The sequence below is a fragment of the Triturus cristatus genome, chromosome 6, assembly GCF_964204655.1.
Source record: "Triturus cristatus chromosome 6, aTriCri1.1, whole genome shotgun sequence".
NCBI classification, from domain to species: Eukaryota; Metazoa; Chordata; class Amphibia; order Caudata; family Salamandridae; genus Triturus; species Triturus cristatus.
The window spans coordinates 451227710-451245475 of NC_140589.1; the positions used below are offsets into that span (position 1 = coordinate 451227710).

General features: G+C 46.5%; 1 long non-coding RNA gene across 1 annotated transcript; it reads right to left on the minus strand.

Moving 5' to 3' along the window:
* Window positions 1-1581: 1581 nt before the first annotated feature.
* On the minus strand, window positions 1582-3358 carry LOC146817294 (uncharacterized). The gene is made up of 2 exons (XR_014962962.1): window positions 3070-3358; window positions 1582-1733 (listed from the first exon to the last, which is right to left on the minus strand). It is a non-coding gene; the product is annotated as an uncharacterized LOC146817294 (long non-coding RNA).
* Between the last annotated feature and the right edge of the window lie 14408 nt (window positions 3359-17766).

The following is a 17766-nucleotide window of genomic DNA, read 5'->3' on the forward strand; positions in this document are numbered from 1 at the left end:
ATTGAATATTTTGGATGTACGGACAAGAGAAGTCTGCTGTACCAACTGAAGAATACTTGATTTAAATACAAGAAGAATAAATGTATGGACATTGAAATCTTTATTTGTGGATCATATACATTTTGTGTGCTCGGGGAGGATTTTTCTTTAGTCCAAAATAAAGAGAATGCAAATATTTGAGTGAATTACCATGCAGATTTTTATATTTATTTCTGATCTTGGTTATTGGTACCAGATTGCACTTACTGCTATGGCTGCTATTTCATAACTCAGGTGGTTTCATTTTGTTGTTTATTTTGCAAACTCTGTTACTTTATATTATCGCTAGTGATGTCAGAGGCCTGTGCATGTACCACTCCTGTACGATTCTAAAAGATGTGTCATCTTCTGTCAACAGCCAGTAATTTTGAGATTTTGGTAACTTTTTTATTTTTTAGCCACACCACTACTGAGTACGTTTTCAGACATATACTAAGAACCTACTTGGAGGGGGGAAGAAGAAGAAATAAATTAAATGGGACGTTGAGGGCAGACACTATATACAGTTTAAGAAAGGATATTCTGTGTGAAATGTCATGAGTAGGTTTTTTGAACTGTCTCTATATCTCAAGTTCTTTACCCAACTTTTAGAGAAATTATATATATATATATATATATATATATATATATATATATATATATATATATATATATATATATATATATATATATATATATATATATATATATATATATATATATATATATATATATTGTTTCCAAAGCATTCTTAATAATGGTCACCGACATCCATAGGGCTGTTAATGGTTGGCTGCCACAACTTGAAAGTACAGGAATGTTTAATTAGTGTCCCTTCAGAAACTCTTGATTCTTATCTAATTTCTGTGAAATTATGCTCCGAAATGCACCAATTATTTTTTTTTAATGTCCTTGGGAGGGAAGTCCCCAGGGCGCACAAAGGTAGGTTGTTCTCGCTTGCTTTGCTGGCTCAGTCCCACCTCTTTCAAAGTTCACCAGCTGCCATCGGTCTCATTGGAGCGACAGAAATAACTTTTAGGTTTAGCAGTAAATGTCTTAAGTAAAATAAAATGTCCATTTGTAAACAAGATACAAGACATACTGGTATGTAAGGGAGGTATAGGTACTTTTGTCTGACCTTCATTCTCTGTTCTGCCTGTTACAGAAACTAGCGCATCCTTCCATGATATGGCCCTTTCAAAGCGGGCACGAACGTATTTGCAGGGAGCCACGCAGCTAATCCAAACGCATTATTTTGCAGCTTTTTTCTGTATTATAATACAGAATTTTCTGTATTATAATACACAAATAGCAAAAAAAAAGTTGGGAAACGATTATTAGTTTTAAAACGTTTATACGGATTCTGGCATACAAATGTGGAAGGTAAACAAACTCTAATTGGGTTTATATAAAACACAGCCTTTATTTTGAAAAAGACGAGCGCTTGCCTAGCTGCTGTCATGCCCAGAGTTATCTGATTTCACAAAGGCTTCCAGGCTTTTAAAAAACGTCCCACTGTGTTTCGCCGGGCCCGCAAGGGTCAAATGATTTTCTGTATTTCTGCATGCGTGCCCGTGACTGTTTACATTTAAACAGCTCCTCTCTACAGCGTTAGCATTCGTCTTCTCTACCTCGAAAAAGCCCACATTGAAACCATTAAGAAGTAACTTTTAGCTTTACCTCTGACCGAAGGTGGTGGTATCTCAGCACAGCATCTGCGCAGAAAAGAGAAAAAAGATAAACTGTAAACAACAGCAGGCAGCAGCAGCGCGGGATTTATGCGGATTACCGGGCATGGCCACAGTCCCATCACTAAACCCTCAACAAGCCTTGGCTAATTCCACGGGCAGCTTTAGACCCCTATTGGAGAGTCCAGCTGACCGGTCACTAGGGGCGCGGCTGGAGCCCGTTGCTAAATTGCTTTTGGGACATGTTCGTGTACACTGAGGTACAGATTATAAGTGGCGAGGTAAGCGATGCTCGCCTCGGTTGGTTTATGTCACCTGTCATCCGAAACCAACAGACAGCAACAACAGACAGTCATATAAACGAGTTACATGATGCTACTGCGATGCACCTCCCTCTCCAGCAAGGGAGACGTATCTGGTGACACAAATGTCCGTCCACCACAACAATGATAGCTAAGCAATCAATCTCTACCACTCACTGGTTCCTCTTTGGGATACATGTGCCTCCCCTCAAACCATGCCCCACCATCCACCCAACCAACCACACTTTTATGAGCAAAAACATGACTGCACCTTCAGGCCATGCTGTGTGAGCCCCTTTAGAGGTGGCTGACTGGTTGCTACTGGTATAACTAGGTTTGCCACAGTGGGACACCCTTCTGGGTGACCCCAATGCTGGGAAGAATAGTAAAGATGCTGACAGCGTCGACTGGGAGAGAAAGTAAGAAGCGGCACCAAAGCAAAAGTGTCTCCAATAAGCGAATCAGCAAAAAAGTAGCCCACATTTGCAAATTGGAGCAGTTTTTAACTTGTAAGGAGACACTGTATAGATGATTTTCAAGGTATGGGAGAAGGCAGTGGATGCATTTGTACTTGCTGCAGGCAATGTTTGTGGTATATCAGGGGAATCAACAATAAAACCTGGCCCACCAGACCACAAAGCAGGCCCACAAACAGCCAAGAAGGGCCCACACACTGACCTGTCAGACCAGCCCTACTGGCACTTTCAGATTGCCCTACAGGCCTGTCTGCCCATGGTTGCTGGTAGTTCACTGACTGGTGTCAGCGCTCCGCAGCCCTCTCCTCGCCTCTGGGCGCCTCCTGCTGTCTGCCAGGGTAGAAGAGGCTGGCGTGCCGCAGTCCTGACTCCAACTTGGCACATTACCAGTAACACTTTCTTTGGAACCTGGTTGGAGAGAGACTGACTCACAGATGAGTGAGTGTGTGGCATGACACAAGAGCAGGGCATGAGGTAACATGCGGTGCGACGTGGCATGCATGCTGTATCGAGATGTATTTTCCTAGCATCCTGCTCCCCATTCCCTCGCCAAGGCAGTGATGGGGCAGAACCCCCGGCGCTTACCTCGCCTGGCTCGTCCCGCGAACACGCTGCGGATGGGGTGCCGGACCTTCTGTAGCTTGCGGTGCCAGCAGCAGAAGAAGATGATTGTGGCCACGGTGCCCACTAGCAGCAGCAGCAGGAGCAGGGCACACTGGATGCTGTACGGCCGCAGCAGCACCAGGAAGGCGGCAGCGATCATGGTGTCCGGCGGGGAGTGCGGCGAAGGGATGAGAGTGAGACGCGGTTTATCCCCCGGAGCCGAGCAGTGCGCGTCCCAGCATCCCCCCGCGCTGGTGGCTGCAGCCCTCCTCCTCCTCCAGCCCCGGTGATGAGCAGGACCTCAGTCCATGAGTCAGCAGCGGTGGTGGCGGCATGAACGCATCTTTCCTATGTGTGCACAAGTCAAGGGAGGGTGGGGGCGCCTCCGGTTGTGCGGTGCTCTCAGAAGCCCAGAGCCTGAGTCCGGCAGCGGAGGAGGAGATGGAACAGCCCAGCCGATGCCGGGAGCATCCCTCCCCGGCTCGGCCTCCTCAGGGGCTGCTGCTCTACTCCGGACAGTTTGCATGCAGAGTGGGGGGACCGGAGACCAGCCCCTCAGACCCCGGGAAGGGATTGAAGTGCAGCCTCTGTCATGCTCCGCCGTGACGTCACGGGCAGCCTCTGGAGCAGTCGCATCCGAGCGCTGGCGATGGTGGCTGGGGGCTGAGGCGCATGGCAGTAGCGGGGATCGCAGTTCCCCCGCACAGAGCGCTGGAGGCTTTCTTGCGCCTCCAAGAAAGACCCGAGAGCCTTGGTTCGGAGCTCTTTCAAGAGGACGTAAATAGGAGAGGCCCCGCGCTGTGCTGCGCTCACTTTAAATGATGCTGCGCTCTTGCCTCTCCCTCACATGCCGGGACGCCCATGTCCCGATGATAGAGATGCAGCCAGGAGGCAGCTACTTCTGACTTCATCAAGTTTCTGCAGCCGGTGCTGACCCAAGGTGAGCCCCAGCCAGGAGTCAGCAGACACTGCAGGATAGCACAGAACGCAAGCGTGACCTGCAGCATTCTGCAATAACTGAGCAGATCCCAGTCTCAAACTCTTACTGACATCAAAAAGATGGGCCACACTCAGAGGTATACTGGAGATACACTGGTAGTGGACTTCATCAATTCTGATCGTTTGGAGTTTTGGTTAATTCTTAAACCCCTTAGGAACGATGGGTATTACAACACAGGAGCATTTCTCCTGGCGTATGAGGTATGGGCAGCTATTTGTGTGCCTTTCAAACCTATAAGAGATAGGCATTCACTGCTTCTTTCTTGGCATACATATTTTTTCTGTTGCGCATGCAGTTTTTAGACCAGCACAGATGAGATACAGAAATAAAACAATGGCCCTCAAAATTATCTGTGAAGCATTTGCCTTTTTTTTTTTACTAAAGTCAAATATTTTATTTGTATATTGAAGAACATGATTTCAATACATAAAACAATAAAATAATATACAATAAAAACTAAATCTTTAAACATATCAATCGTGCTAGAACTTACATGTACTAACAAGTACACTTTTCAGCGTTGCCAGGCCCTCTTAAAACAGAAGCTAAAATATGGCGTTTGTCCACTGTGTACAGAGATATGTCTTTACAGTCAGAATGTGTAAATTTTCCTGTGAGAAGCACTGTTTGCTTCAACAAAGAGCAAGTACATCCTCAATGCTATGACTAAATACATTATATATGCCACTACATATAATACGTTAAACAAGATTGTCTATTCCTGGGTAAAAAAAAACTCCATTCCCCACATGTACTTAAGATATATATTTATTAAAAACCCATTACAATAAATAGAGACATATAAATGAACACAATTTACATAGCATAAAACATTACAGGAAGAACTAAAAAGACATATGAATTGGTCTTTAGCAAAGCTCCACTATACACTTATGAGTTAATTCTTCATTTGTATTTGTACAGAGTAAGGCTGATTGCAGTTTAAAAATCGTTGACACATTTCAGTGGATTTAAAAGTTGCCTACACCTTCTTCAGGACCAAAAACGTTTTCATATCTTCTGAATGACCGATATGCAATGACAACAATGAAAAACACATTGGAAGTCTAAAACCATAAAGAAAATGGCAACATTATGCAGCATACATAGATATAACAAAATGCATACATCTATAAATACAATACATCATATTTTTTGTATCTCTCTTCCACATTGTTTACACATATATAACAACTTCCTTTAAAATTATTACCCTATTTTTAAATGCATTTCTATTAATATAAGACATGGTTTTGCACAAAATGCCACCATTTTCATACTGCTAATGACTTAAGAAAGAAAATCACATTACAGGCTAATATTGTTAATATTGTACCATTTCTTTAGTAATCTGTTTCATTGATTGAAAAGCATCACTGATAATACGGGAACCTACTTAGAACTCCCAATCTAGATCCTTGATCAATTGCCATTAAGTTGCACCATCACCAATGTATCGAGGTTTTTCAACGTACCCAATGTAATTATAAAGGATTTATTTGCTGAGATTTAATTAATAATTGAGGAAATAGATGTGGAAAAAGGGGACACCTGGATACTTTAATGGTTGTATTTTACGTAAATACGTTGTTGAACTTTTTGGTTGAGATTTAAATATTTGTTTACATGCACGTGTATGTCCTGGTGTGTCTTGTAGAGGGAACAATATGCATGGGGTATGTAGAGAGTGGCGTTGACATCAAGACCAACCAATCACTTTATGTTCATAATAAAAAGATATATAAAATAATAAAAAATAAAAAAATAAAAAAATAAAGTTCATGGTGGGAACACATCTCTCATTACAACTATGCTGCCAAAAAAAATCAACCAATCCCTATGAAATTTACTCTTCTAAGTCATGTGGCATTTGGTGGGTCATTAAAACCCTTAATAATTATCTGAGGTAGGTTGAGAAACCTTGATACATCAGGTATGATGAGGGGTAAGTTAATAAATTCTGATCCCTCCAATCATGCTATTTATTATGCAAATGTATAGGACTCTATCCAAAGGAATAGATTAAGGCCTTAAAAAATGTAAATCATTGAATGGAAATTCATCAAAGATATAGATTGGGAGTTCTAAGTAGGTATCTATAAGTCAATAATGCCTTCAAATCAATTATATATATTTCTTTATTCGGGTGCAGCGCATCCATAAAAGAGACAATCGAACATTCATACAAAAAAGGTACATCTCATGATAGATAAAAAAGCAGTAAAAGCAGCTAAAATATCAAGAAGGGGTTAAAATAGTACACAATGATAAAACTCTAGTGGACAGAGGTATACACGCCCACATGCTAAAAGTTCTTAACCAGAGCAGGCCGCACAGGTTCAATCGATTCTGGATAACCTAGATTTGTAGGCGGCCCGCAAGAAATTTATTACCGCATAGAGTGTGAAGGGATTAGGTTACAACTGTAAGTGTAAAAGTGACAATTTAGCTTGCCTAAACTTCAGACTTTTTAACAATCGCCAGAGGAAACGTTGTCTAGGCAAGGAGCAACATTTTCTCAATAATATAAACTGTAACGTGTCCTGAGGAGATCGATGATTGCAACCACAGGGTCCACGTTGATCTAGCGGGAGGAAAAAAAACGCCAGGGATGCTAAAAGGTGATGGAGCTGATTGAATCTGAAGTGTGTGATTAAGAATCTATCATGAACACTAGTTAGGATCGTAAGGTATGGTTCAATGCCCGGAACTGATTTAAGCATTGCAAAGGCCCTAACTGAGGGTTTACTAAGCTCGGTATTTTTGCAGTTCACTGTTGAGAATTTGTGATACAAGTCCTTCATGATTTTAACGTCCCGCAAAGTTAAAGTGTAGGGTGCAGAGAAAATATCTTGTCTTCCTAAAGCCTGGAAAGACTCCTTTATGTATCGTAACCAAAGAATTTTGTTGCCATGTTCCAGTGCCAGACAATCCGATACGATTATATGGTTTAAATTCTTATGTTCAGATATCCATGTCTTTTTCCAGCACACTAAGGGTTTAATTGCCACTTGATCCACTAGGTAACCAATCCCTAGCTCTTCATGCACACACCAAGCTGGCGTGCCTTGGGGGACTCGCAAGATCCAACGCAAGAATTTATTCTCCGCCACCTGTAACCTATGCGGAGACACGTATCCCCAGATTTCACTGCCATATGCAACTCTAGAAAACCTTTGGACTTACACAGTTTTAAGATGACCTCCGGGGCCCATAAGCCCAGTCTACTAGCAAAACTGGTGTTGGCTCCCAAGGATTTATTCAGCTCACTCAGCTTTCCTTCTAAAAGAGCTTCCCACTGTAGCTTATCCGCAAATAACACTCCCAAATAGGGAAAGGCTGGGACCTTACCAAGGGTATAATTGCCGGCTTTAAAGCATTTTGTCTGTAGCCCCCGGGGACCCACCACTAAGACAAAGGACTTGGTGTAGTTCATGGACAGGTCCAGCCTGTCCAAAAATGCCACAAAGCCATCTATTAAAATCTGCAGGCCCGGCCCGTTCGGGCCATTAGCACTGCATCGCCGGCATAGAGTAAGCCTGGCAAAGCTCTCCTGCCTACTCTTTGACTGGAGGGCCAGAAGGGAAGCCTCAAGGCCATTAATGTAAACCGAGAACAAAAAAGGAGCCAGGATGCAGCCTTGGCATACCCCCCATATACAATTAAAATGATTAGACAGATCTCCCTAATTTGAGAATCTCACTGCCGCCATTGTGTGGGCGTGGAGTAATATCAATAGATGGACAATACGAGGGTCTACTCCCAAAGAAAATAATATGTCCCAAAGCTTAGACCGGTTTACCCGATCGAAAGCGGACGTAAGGTCCATGAAGGCTAAATCCATGGCGTCCGTTTGAGCCACCATGTATTTAGAAATCAGGAGGTGTAGGTTGAGACATTTGGTCCGTGGTTGATAGACCTTCCTGGAAGCCATATTGAACTTTCGATAAAATATGGTTATCTGTCACCCAAAAAGACAATCTAGATAGGAATACCCGACCCAAGACCTTAACTACATCATCAATGAGGGAGATTGGGTGGCAGGATTGCGGATTATCCCTGTCTCCTTTTTTAAAAATGGGAACCATAATAGTGGTGGACCAGGAGGGCAACGTCCCCTTCAAGACCGCCGCATTTAGGACTTGTGTCAACAAGGGAGCCCAGATCTCGGTATTATCGCGAAAAAGGTCCGGGGTATACCGTCAGGGCCTGGGGCTTTATTAGATGCCAAGAGCTCAGTGCTTGAGGCTACCTCCTCCAGAGAAAAACTAATGGGAGGAACCGCTACACAGGGGGGTATATCTACACTGCACTCGCCGGGCAGGCTACATTATAAACGTTTTCAAAATGAGACACGCACTGATCTGGCGTCATGTGGTGCAAACTGTCGGATTAACTGGTTCTGCGAAGCAAGGGCTATCAATGATTTTCCAGAATGAAGTTGAGTCCCTCAGTTCGCCTGCTTTGATTAAGTCCTCCCAGGCCTGGTTTTGAAGTTGGAGCCTAAGCTCTCTCAGCGACTCTTTATAAAGGCGTCGGCACAAGGACACTCTATCTCTCTCCTGTGGCACCTGTTTCAAGGCTGCTTTTAGCCTCCTTAAGGTCTGTGAACACTTATCATCAAACCATGAGGAGGAAACCTGAACCCGCCCTACTGCCTGTGTGGTTAGAAGACCATAAACTCTCTGAGCGATTGAGGAGAATGCAGAATTTTCTCACTCAGTGTGTTAGGACTCAGGCATACATCTATCTCTTTCTGGCATGAAGAGAAGAGGCTATGGTTAAAGGCCTTTACATCTATATTCACCCATCGAAGGCGCCTGCCCTGGTCAGTAGGAGTTAAGGGAGCCTGAGGCTTATGGGGGCCTAAGGCAGAATGCCCCAGCCCTGTCAATACCAATATCAGTGGGTTATGGTAGCTAAAAGCACTATACTCTATATATTAAATGAGCCGGGGGCCACTCCCAAAAGTGCTGTCAGAAATATGAAATCTATAATTGTTGCTGGGCCTCTACCTTTATAGGTCAGGGGCAATTGAGAAATACACCTGGGGTACCACAGATCTAAGGTATTTACCAGATTATGGGTAAGTAACAGAGGGCCTGATTCACAGAACTAACTTAAGACAAAATCCTAAACTTACTACCATTTTGGTATTCACAGAAGGCACTTACTCATTTTGGTATTCACAGAAGGCACTTACTCATTTCGGTATTCACAGAAGTTAGGAGTCCTAACTTTAGGACTCCTAAATGCCTTCTGTGAATACCAAAATGGTAGTAAGTTTAGGATTTTGTCTTAAGTTAGTTCTGTGAATCGGGCCCAGATTGTTTAATGCCTTCCCCTCCATTGTGTGTTCCATGGGAATATCATCTGAAAGCAGGCAGGCCTGGGCTGTCGACTGGTTCTCTACAAAAGATGGACACAAATGACAGTTAAAATCACCCACTAGGATAAAATGTACATGCCCACGACCCTCATCCTTTAATGAGTCAAAGGCACAATTCAAGGCATTAAGATAAGGAGACCCACCCTCTCCCCTCTTGGCTTTGTAAAAATGAAATTATGACGAGAGTGGGTGCTCTCCCTATATGCAATTCTATGCCCTGGAATGCCTGAGAATCCAACTTTAAAATATATAGGTCTTTGCATAAATCTAAAGCCACAAATATGATAAGACCTCCACTAGCACGCCCCATGATTGAATTAGACGCTGGACAAAAAATAGTCTTGTACCCATCTAATTTTTTTTAATTCTTGCTCTCCCAAGTTTCCTGTAAACATGAAATTATATCACCTGACAAACAGTAGCCATCTATCATCAGTAAACTTGGAAGACAGGCCTGCCACATTCCAAGATATAAGGCTAAATTCACCACCGGGAATGTGATTGACATTACCAGAGAGGGGAGATGGAGAGTGAGGCTCCTGAAACCTCTCGTGGGGTGTATGATTAGTCGCGGGGAGCACACAAGATGGTGGAGCTGAAACAATTACATTGGAGCTTAATATTAGTGGGGGGCAATCTTCCTCTACTCTCTGTCTGAGGGGATCAATTTGTTGGTGGGACGGGATGTCTGACTCCTCCCCCTTCTGAAGTCAATCCAGCTCATTCAAATCTGCAAGGGGGCCATAAGCGTTTGAGAGTGGCAACGGCTGCCCCAATCCTCCTTCATCCAACCAACCCCATGTGGGCAGTGCCTCCCCTAGAATACGCAGCAGAGGTCTGTAAAAAAAAAACAACAGGAGTAGTTTGACGCATGAGGTTGAAAATGATTTTGATGCCCCAGAAATAATTTTACATGCTAGCTCCGGGTAGCGGACTGAGATGATGATACAGTGTCCCTCAAAGGATTTCCTTGTAGGACCTATCCACTCCTCTCTCCGCGCCATCAAGATATCCTTATGGTCCCTGACAGAAAACCCGGAGTGCAAGGCCAACCAATGGGAGATTTTATTAATTAATTGGGCCGTGGATTCCTCTTTATGAGCAGGTATGCCAGGCACCCCTGACAAAACCACAGAGTAGGGAGCACATGCTGGAGGAAGGTCTGTCGCAGGGAGCTGGTGAACCTTAGAGAGATGCACCCCTTTATAAGGGGCATCACCAGAGCCTAGTGCCTGATGGGCCCACACAGTGCTAAAAGCACTGTCTTCCGCTAACCCTGGACCACCCGACCCTAGCCCTATATGTTGGGCCGAAGCTCCTTTGGGCTTAAGAAGGGCCTTAACGGGCGGGGCACCACTATTACTCAGGGGAATAGCAGAGGGACTAGCATTGGCTACTAAGGGGCGCGCTGGCAATTGGGAAGGTGTATGATTCTCCACTGATGTCAAAAGAATATCCATCTTGCTAGCCAACTCCCTAGTTACTAATTCCAGTTTATCCTATATATAATCAGGAGCGGAGATAAAAGATCAGTTAGAGTCACCGTAATGTAATGTAAAGTTGGCGCCAAGTGGGTCATCAAGTCCTCCATGAGCAGCCCGTTTGCAGCTATCGCCTGTCCCTGATGTGTGATCACAGTAGCTTTCATGGTCTTCTTCACCTTCCGTCTCCGTTTGGGGATGGCGAGCACACCAGGTGATGGGATGGAGTAGACAGGGAAAGAGGAGGCTCAAGCCTTAAGGCTAAGGGCTCGGATGGGGATAACTCCACGTTTGCCACAGTTGAGGCTGAAGAAGGGGCAGACAAAATTTGAGCCCTGGGAGACATCGGCAAGGTAGATGGCAAACTTAGTCCCGAACACCCTAAATCCAATGAGAGCCGCAACTCTGCCCGAACTATCTCCTTGTTGATAGCGCCCACAGCCTTTGCCAAAAATGTATCAATAGCGCGGCATGGCTGACCCATAGGGGTCGCTAGCTGAGCCTTCTTTTTTCCCATTATGTTGGATCAAACAGGGCCTGATGACAAGGAATCCAATAGCCCAGAAAACCCAGGGGTCTACAAGGTGGATAACAGTGAATTGTTCAAAATTTGCTCACAGTCCACGCAAAATTCCTCAGAGTGCCCACATTTCTTTATCCTGTGTTCCTGGGGCATCCCCTCCAATTGGTAGCTGTTAGAAACGGTGATGGAAGCTGACACGCCAACCCGACCGTATCCCAGGTTGTGCGTCCAAGAGAGTAAGCCCAGCCTCGTCCAGCCGCGGATGGGCGCAGACGGGCCTGCCCTTGGCCCGGGCTTCGTCCGGGCGTGGCCAGGGCACGCCTGTGTGCGTCCCATGCTGTGGGAGCCCGCTGGCGATTTTGTAGCGCCTCCTGGCGTGTGTCGATGCCGTGGGCGGCTGCGCACCACAAAGGGAAGCTGGTTGTGCTGCTTCTGCCTGGTCTCCTGCCCAGGTAACAGAGAGTGGGTCCCGCGCTGCAGGAGCCCGCTGCCAATTTTGTAGCGCCTCCTGGTGCGTGTCGATGCCGTGGGCGGCTGCGCGCCACGAAGGGAAGCCGGTCGTGGCGCTCCTCCCCGGTCTCCTGCCCAGGTAACAGAGAGCGGCTCCAAATCAATTAAACATATTAATACATATTGGTACAATATAGACAATATTATCCTAAAAAGTAATTTTTAAATACACATTTTGATTAGTGGGATCAAAAGTATAGGTATTAGCTGTACTTTTAGAATTGTGGCATTCTGTGCAAAACCATGCCTTATATTAATAGAAGTGTTTTATTTAATCCTAGGTTAATCATTATGAGGGAAGTGTCATATATGTATAAACAATGGGTAAGAGAGAGAAAAAATATGATGTATGTATTGTGGTATATGCATGTATAGTGCATAATGTTGTCATTTTATTTGGTGTTTTAGACCATCTATGTGTTTTTAACTGCTAAAAAAGCGTGCATCATATTGGTCATTCGGGAGATTTTAAAACAATATTTGTACTAAAAAAGGTGGAACAACCATTTAAAGTCACTGAAACACATAATCGATTTTTAATCTGTAATCAGCTTTACACGGCACACATATGAATGAAGTATTAACTCATGAGTGTATATTAATAGCACTGGCTATGTGGAGATTTGCTGAAGGCCTTTTGATGTATCTTTTTCAGGTCTTCTGTCAGGTTTTATGTTATGTGAATTGTGTTCATATGTAAGTCTATAATTATTGTAATGAGTGTTTAATACATTTATATTTTCAATATGTATATATGAGAAAAGCAGGTTTTTTACACAGGATTGCACAATTTTGTTAAACCATTATAGGTAATGTCATATATAATTTATTTAGTCATAGCCCTGGGGTGGTAATTGTTCTTTTAAAAAACTATTTTTATAGAGTTTTATATAGCGCATACTAACCCCGAGATATCGGGTATCAGAGCGCTTTACATGAGCACCAGTTACGTTACAGAAGGAGACATTCATTTTTGAAAGGCACGGGGAGATTAAGTGATTTGCCCAGAATCACAGGATGTTGTGCATCCTTGCCGATACTCGAACCCGGTTCCCCAGCTTCGAGGTCGACCACTCTAGCTGTAAGGGTACATCCTCTTTGGTGGTTTCTAACCCTATCCCATTGTTTCTGAGGGGTAACTCTCTTTTTGATTGTGTGGCTCACATGTTGTACAGATATCCAGGGATACTGTCCTTTTATCGATCGCCAGCACTGGGGAGATTTGGTCAGTTCACCTGCTGCTTCTCCTGTTGCCATGTGTGGTGTATATTACCAGCAGTGCTGCACCTACATTCCTCTGAGTTCACCAGTCTGGACTGACTGCCTCACCTGTCGCATACTGAGGTTCACATCTTTACATGGCTGAGATTTGAGGGTTTGGGGCCAGCATCTCATGTTTTAATTGTAGCTTGGTAAGCAAAGTCAGGCCCGATGACAGCTCAGTCAGAGTGACTGACTGTTGCTCAGCCCTCTGTCCCATTGGAATGACTGGTCAGATCAGAGCTAAGGATCTGCCCACTTTCTTCCTTTCTTATGTAGTTTTGTGAAAAATAAAACATGCAACTGTCTGATAAGTGAAGAACTCCTGTAATGTAGGATGGACATAAATCAAATCTGAAATCGGTGCTCTGTTTTAACTGGAACTGCTGTTTTATGTACATGCTAGGGGATTTGCGGGGTAGCCGACATTAGGGAGGTCTCCAACCCGGGTGGTTTGGGAGGGGGGGGGGGGGCAGCCCCCTCTGGGCTCCATTTTGTATTTTGTTAGGCTACACAGTCGTAGCCCAATTATAGTCCAACCGTTTAAGGCTATCGTAGAGGTGCTCCCAGCCACCATTTTAGGTTTGGTGACCTGGTGGCTGGGAGCACATAATAGTTGGTAGAATTTTTTCTGAGGTAGAGTTTGAGGGTAGTGAGCTTTGTCAGTTTTGGAGAAAGGGAGTTAACGTACTTACCTAGACCATGAAAGAATGGAGAGTCCTGGAGGCTTTGAGGCTCCTGAGCGAGGCCAGGCGCCTCAACCTGGTCGTTCCGGAGGCTGTGGGAATGGCGCGCCTGACACAGCTGGCGTCGGCCGGAGTAGCCGCTGCAGTTGCGGCATGCTCTTCACCGAAGAGACGCAGGGTTGGCGAGGTGAATGAGCGGGGCCGCTCATATGCTAGGAGAGCTGCCCCAGGAACATCCGTTCAGCGTGGAGCCGGGTCGGGTAGTGAAGCGGGGCAGGTGACAGTGGGCGGGGCCAATCTGGGTCACGTCGGAGGCGATCCTCCATGCAGCCGGGGGCCCAAAAAACAGGCGTCAGAACAGCCCCGGAGCTGGCGGTGGACAGGCCGGGTACTGGGGCTGTTGAAAAGAAGGAGCGTGATGCTCCTGAAATCGGGAAGGCAGATAACAGGGGGTGGGGCATAGAAGCTAGGCCCCAGTGCGATGCAGTGGCTGCAGCATGTGGTGGGCAGCCCATAAGCAGGAAGGCAGGAGGAAAGGGGGGGCAGGTGTAGGCATATTTAATAGGGAGGGGGGTGAGGTTGTGGGCTTTCCCGCATGGAGGGAGAAGGGAGGGTGGGAGGACCAGAGGTTTTTAGCCAGGAGGGGGAGACAGGGTTAGGGACATTGGAAGGGGCAGGCCTAGTTGTCTGTTCAGAGGGGTGGTTTACATGGGAAGGCTTCAGGGGGGCAGGGAGGGCAGAGCCCCAGGGCCAAGCGAGTGGATAGAAGGACGATTTACTGGAGAAGTTAGAGCCTGCAGGTTGTAGTCAGGCCTGGGCGGGCATGGATATCTTTGCATCCTGGAATGATGAGGTGAGGGGCTTGGACAGGGAGGGGCAGCTAGACGCTTATTTAGAGAAAGGGGGTTTGTGGCAGTATGAGGAGAGAGGCACAGGCCAGGGGAGGGAGGAAAAGGGGGGCCAGGGCAGGAAAGGCACGATGGGAAGGGAAGCCAAGTGGGAGCGGGTCCCAGTTTGGTCCAGGGACCGGCATCTGCACTTTTCACAGCCATGGAGTGGGAATGAGGGGGGGACAACGAGAGGGCAATAGAGTTGGGGGGAGGGGAACGGCCAGAAGTACGAAAAAGAGGTGGACCAGCAGCAGGTTGGCAGGGAACAGCACATCAGACCAGACATTTGTATTGCAGGGTGAGAAGCGGCGCAGCGTGGCAGACTCGGCAGGGCTGGAGGCGGCTCGGTGGCGCTGAGGAGAAGCGAGGGTGGAGCCCAGAATGGCGCACCCATTATCGGCGGGGGAGCCCGTTGCAGCCAGCAAAAGAAGGCCCAGAACAACCTCGCTGGCCCCAAAACCCGGTGGGTCCCAGTGAACCGCTGGGCCATGAAGGAGCAACATCAGAGTCGCAGGGGTGTTGGTGGAGTACCGGCGGGTACAGTCGGCCTCACCACAGGCAGGGTGCGGAGGGTCCGGTAGGGCCCTTAGGTCAGATGCAAATCAGTAGTGGCCCCAGGTGTTGGCCCAGGAGGAGAAAGAAGACAAATTGTGGGAGGAAGACGATCGGGAGACAGGAACAAGCTAATGTGTCGAATAGTATGTTTCAGGTGCCGGCAGAGAAGCAGGGGAAGGCGTCCGGGCCTGCCGTGAGTCCACCGTGGACATCGGACAGTACGGGCCACTGGTGAGGCGGACTGCAACCATACGGGCACCCTCCTTGGAGCCAGGTAAGGTCAAAAATGCAAAAAAGAACCCTTTAATGGTGTCAGTGGGCATAGGGGAAAGATGGGCTGGAGGAAGGGAGTAGCGGTTGAGAAAAAAGAAGTATGTCATTGACATTGGGTAGGTACTAGGGAAGCAGGAGACACTAAGGGGACAAAGACTGAGAGTGGGACCAACACAGAGAAAGAGTCTGAGGAAGGCGACAAGACAGGAGACAGGAAGGACGGGCCGGAGAGTAAGGAACTTAAAATTAAGAAACTCCCTTATATGGGGGTGATGAAACATCAAGGGGCCCACTTAATGCTGGATACAAAGGAGCGCATCTGGAAAAGGGAATATGTCGAAATGCTTAAGCTGCTGCATAGGTAGGTACAGTCCAAGGAAGGGTCCACAGAGGAGAGTACAAATTGGCCAAACGGCTGAGGGTCCAGTTGACAACTTAGAACTGGACAGCAGCGTTCTTGATATACGCAAGCAAATACTGTGAGAAATACCTATAGCACTGCGTGGCTTTATTTAAACACATGGATGTCATCAGCAAGGCACTGATCACAGGAGAGGGATATGCATGGGCTCACTATGACGAGGAATTTAGAGCACGCCTAGCATGGGACCCCGAAGCGAAATGGAGGAGCTGGACACAGATTTGTGGCAGCATACGATGGGAGCAGCCAAAGGGGGGGAAGACAATATTTACAGTCAGCGGTTTGCCTCTTGTCTATCGGCCCTTTCAGGGGAGACCCACCCGGGAAGGGGTGGGAGGTACAGGCAGGAGTCAGTCAGGAACAGGGGGAGCTTGCTGGGATTTCAACAAAGGCTTGTGCACACAGGAGTTCTGTAAGTTTCGCCATGACTGCTCGAAATGTGGAGGCCGGCACACGCTAGTCAACTGCTTCGGGGCGGGGGGCGGATACCAACAGGGAGGTCAGGAATGGCACCAGTGAGGGGGAAACACAGGGGGGCACCAGCATCAGTTTTAAGGCACGTGGGAGGTAAGGGGCCCCAAGGGCCTCAGCCAAAAGGCTCATACTCTGGTTAAACTCCAGAGATTAAAGGCAGGGCTACAGGGCTATGAGGATCGAGAGGCAGCACAGGTTTAGAGGGACAGGTTTAGATGGGGGTTTCGTTTGGGGTACGGGGGTCCAAGACACAGGAGATGGGCGGGGAACTTGAAATCAGCTAAGGTACATAAAGACATAGTCCAGGAAAAGCTAAATAAAGAGGTGAGGAGAGGATGGCAGGGCCTTTCAAAGATTGGCCCACAGAGAATTTAATCATTTCTCCCATAGGAGTAGTGCCAAAAAAAGAAATGGGTCAATACTGACTGATACAACACTTATCTAGGCCAGAAGGGACCTCAGTAAATGACATCATTGATGAGGAGGCAACCACGGTATCATAATCATTGGTTGACATGGCCATGTCACTGGTCGTGAGGGCGGGTGCAGCTGCACCAATGCCAAAATGTGACGTTGACTGGGATCTTCTGAGTATTCTTTTTGAAGGAAAATGGTAAATTTTTACAGTGGCTATTTTCAAGGCGCACAGGGCACCATCTGGTAGCACACTATTTGGATGACTTTTTCATTGTGGGTTCTCCAGGCTCCGTTGCATGCCAGGCAGCACTGAACAGGGGGGAACTTGGGGGGCCATTCTCACCGGAAAAGGCCATGAGCCTAGGATGCAACTGTCTTTTTTGGGGATTGAGATTGACTCTAGGGCAATGCGGGCGCACTTGCCAGAGGATAAAAAAGAAAAAATGTTGGTCTTATTGAAGGGCATGTTGTCTAGGGAAAAAGTGAAGGTCAAGGAAATACAGATTCTCTTAGGCCATCTCAACTTCGCATGCAGAGTAGTGAGGGTAGGGAGGACTTTCTGTAGGAGACAGGGGCGAGCGTTATCGGGGCAACATTTACCTCATCATCACGTTTGGCTTTCCGCTGGGTTGAAAGAGGACTTGAGGATGTGGACTGTGTTTCTACAGTCGTTCAATGGCATTCCGCTGCTGAGAGAAGAGGACCTGACATGGGACATCCAAATATTTTCTGATGCAGCAGGCAGCAGGTGCTTTGGCTTGTTCTGGTAAGGGAGGTGGTGCACAGAGCAATGGCCATCA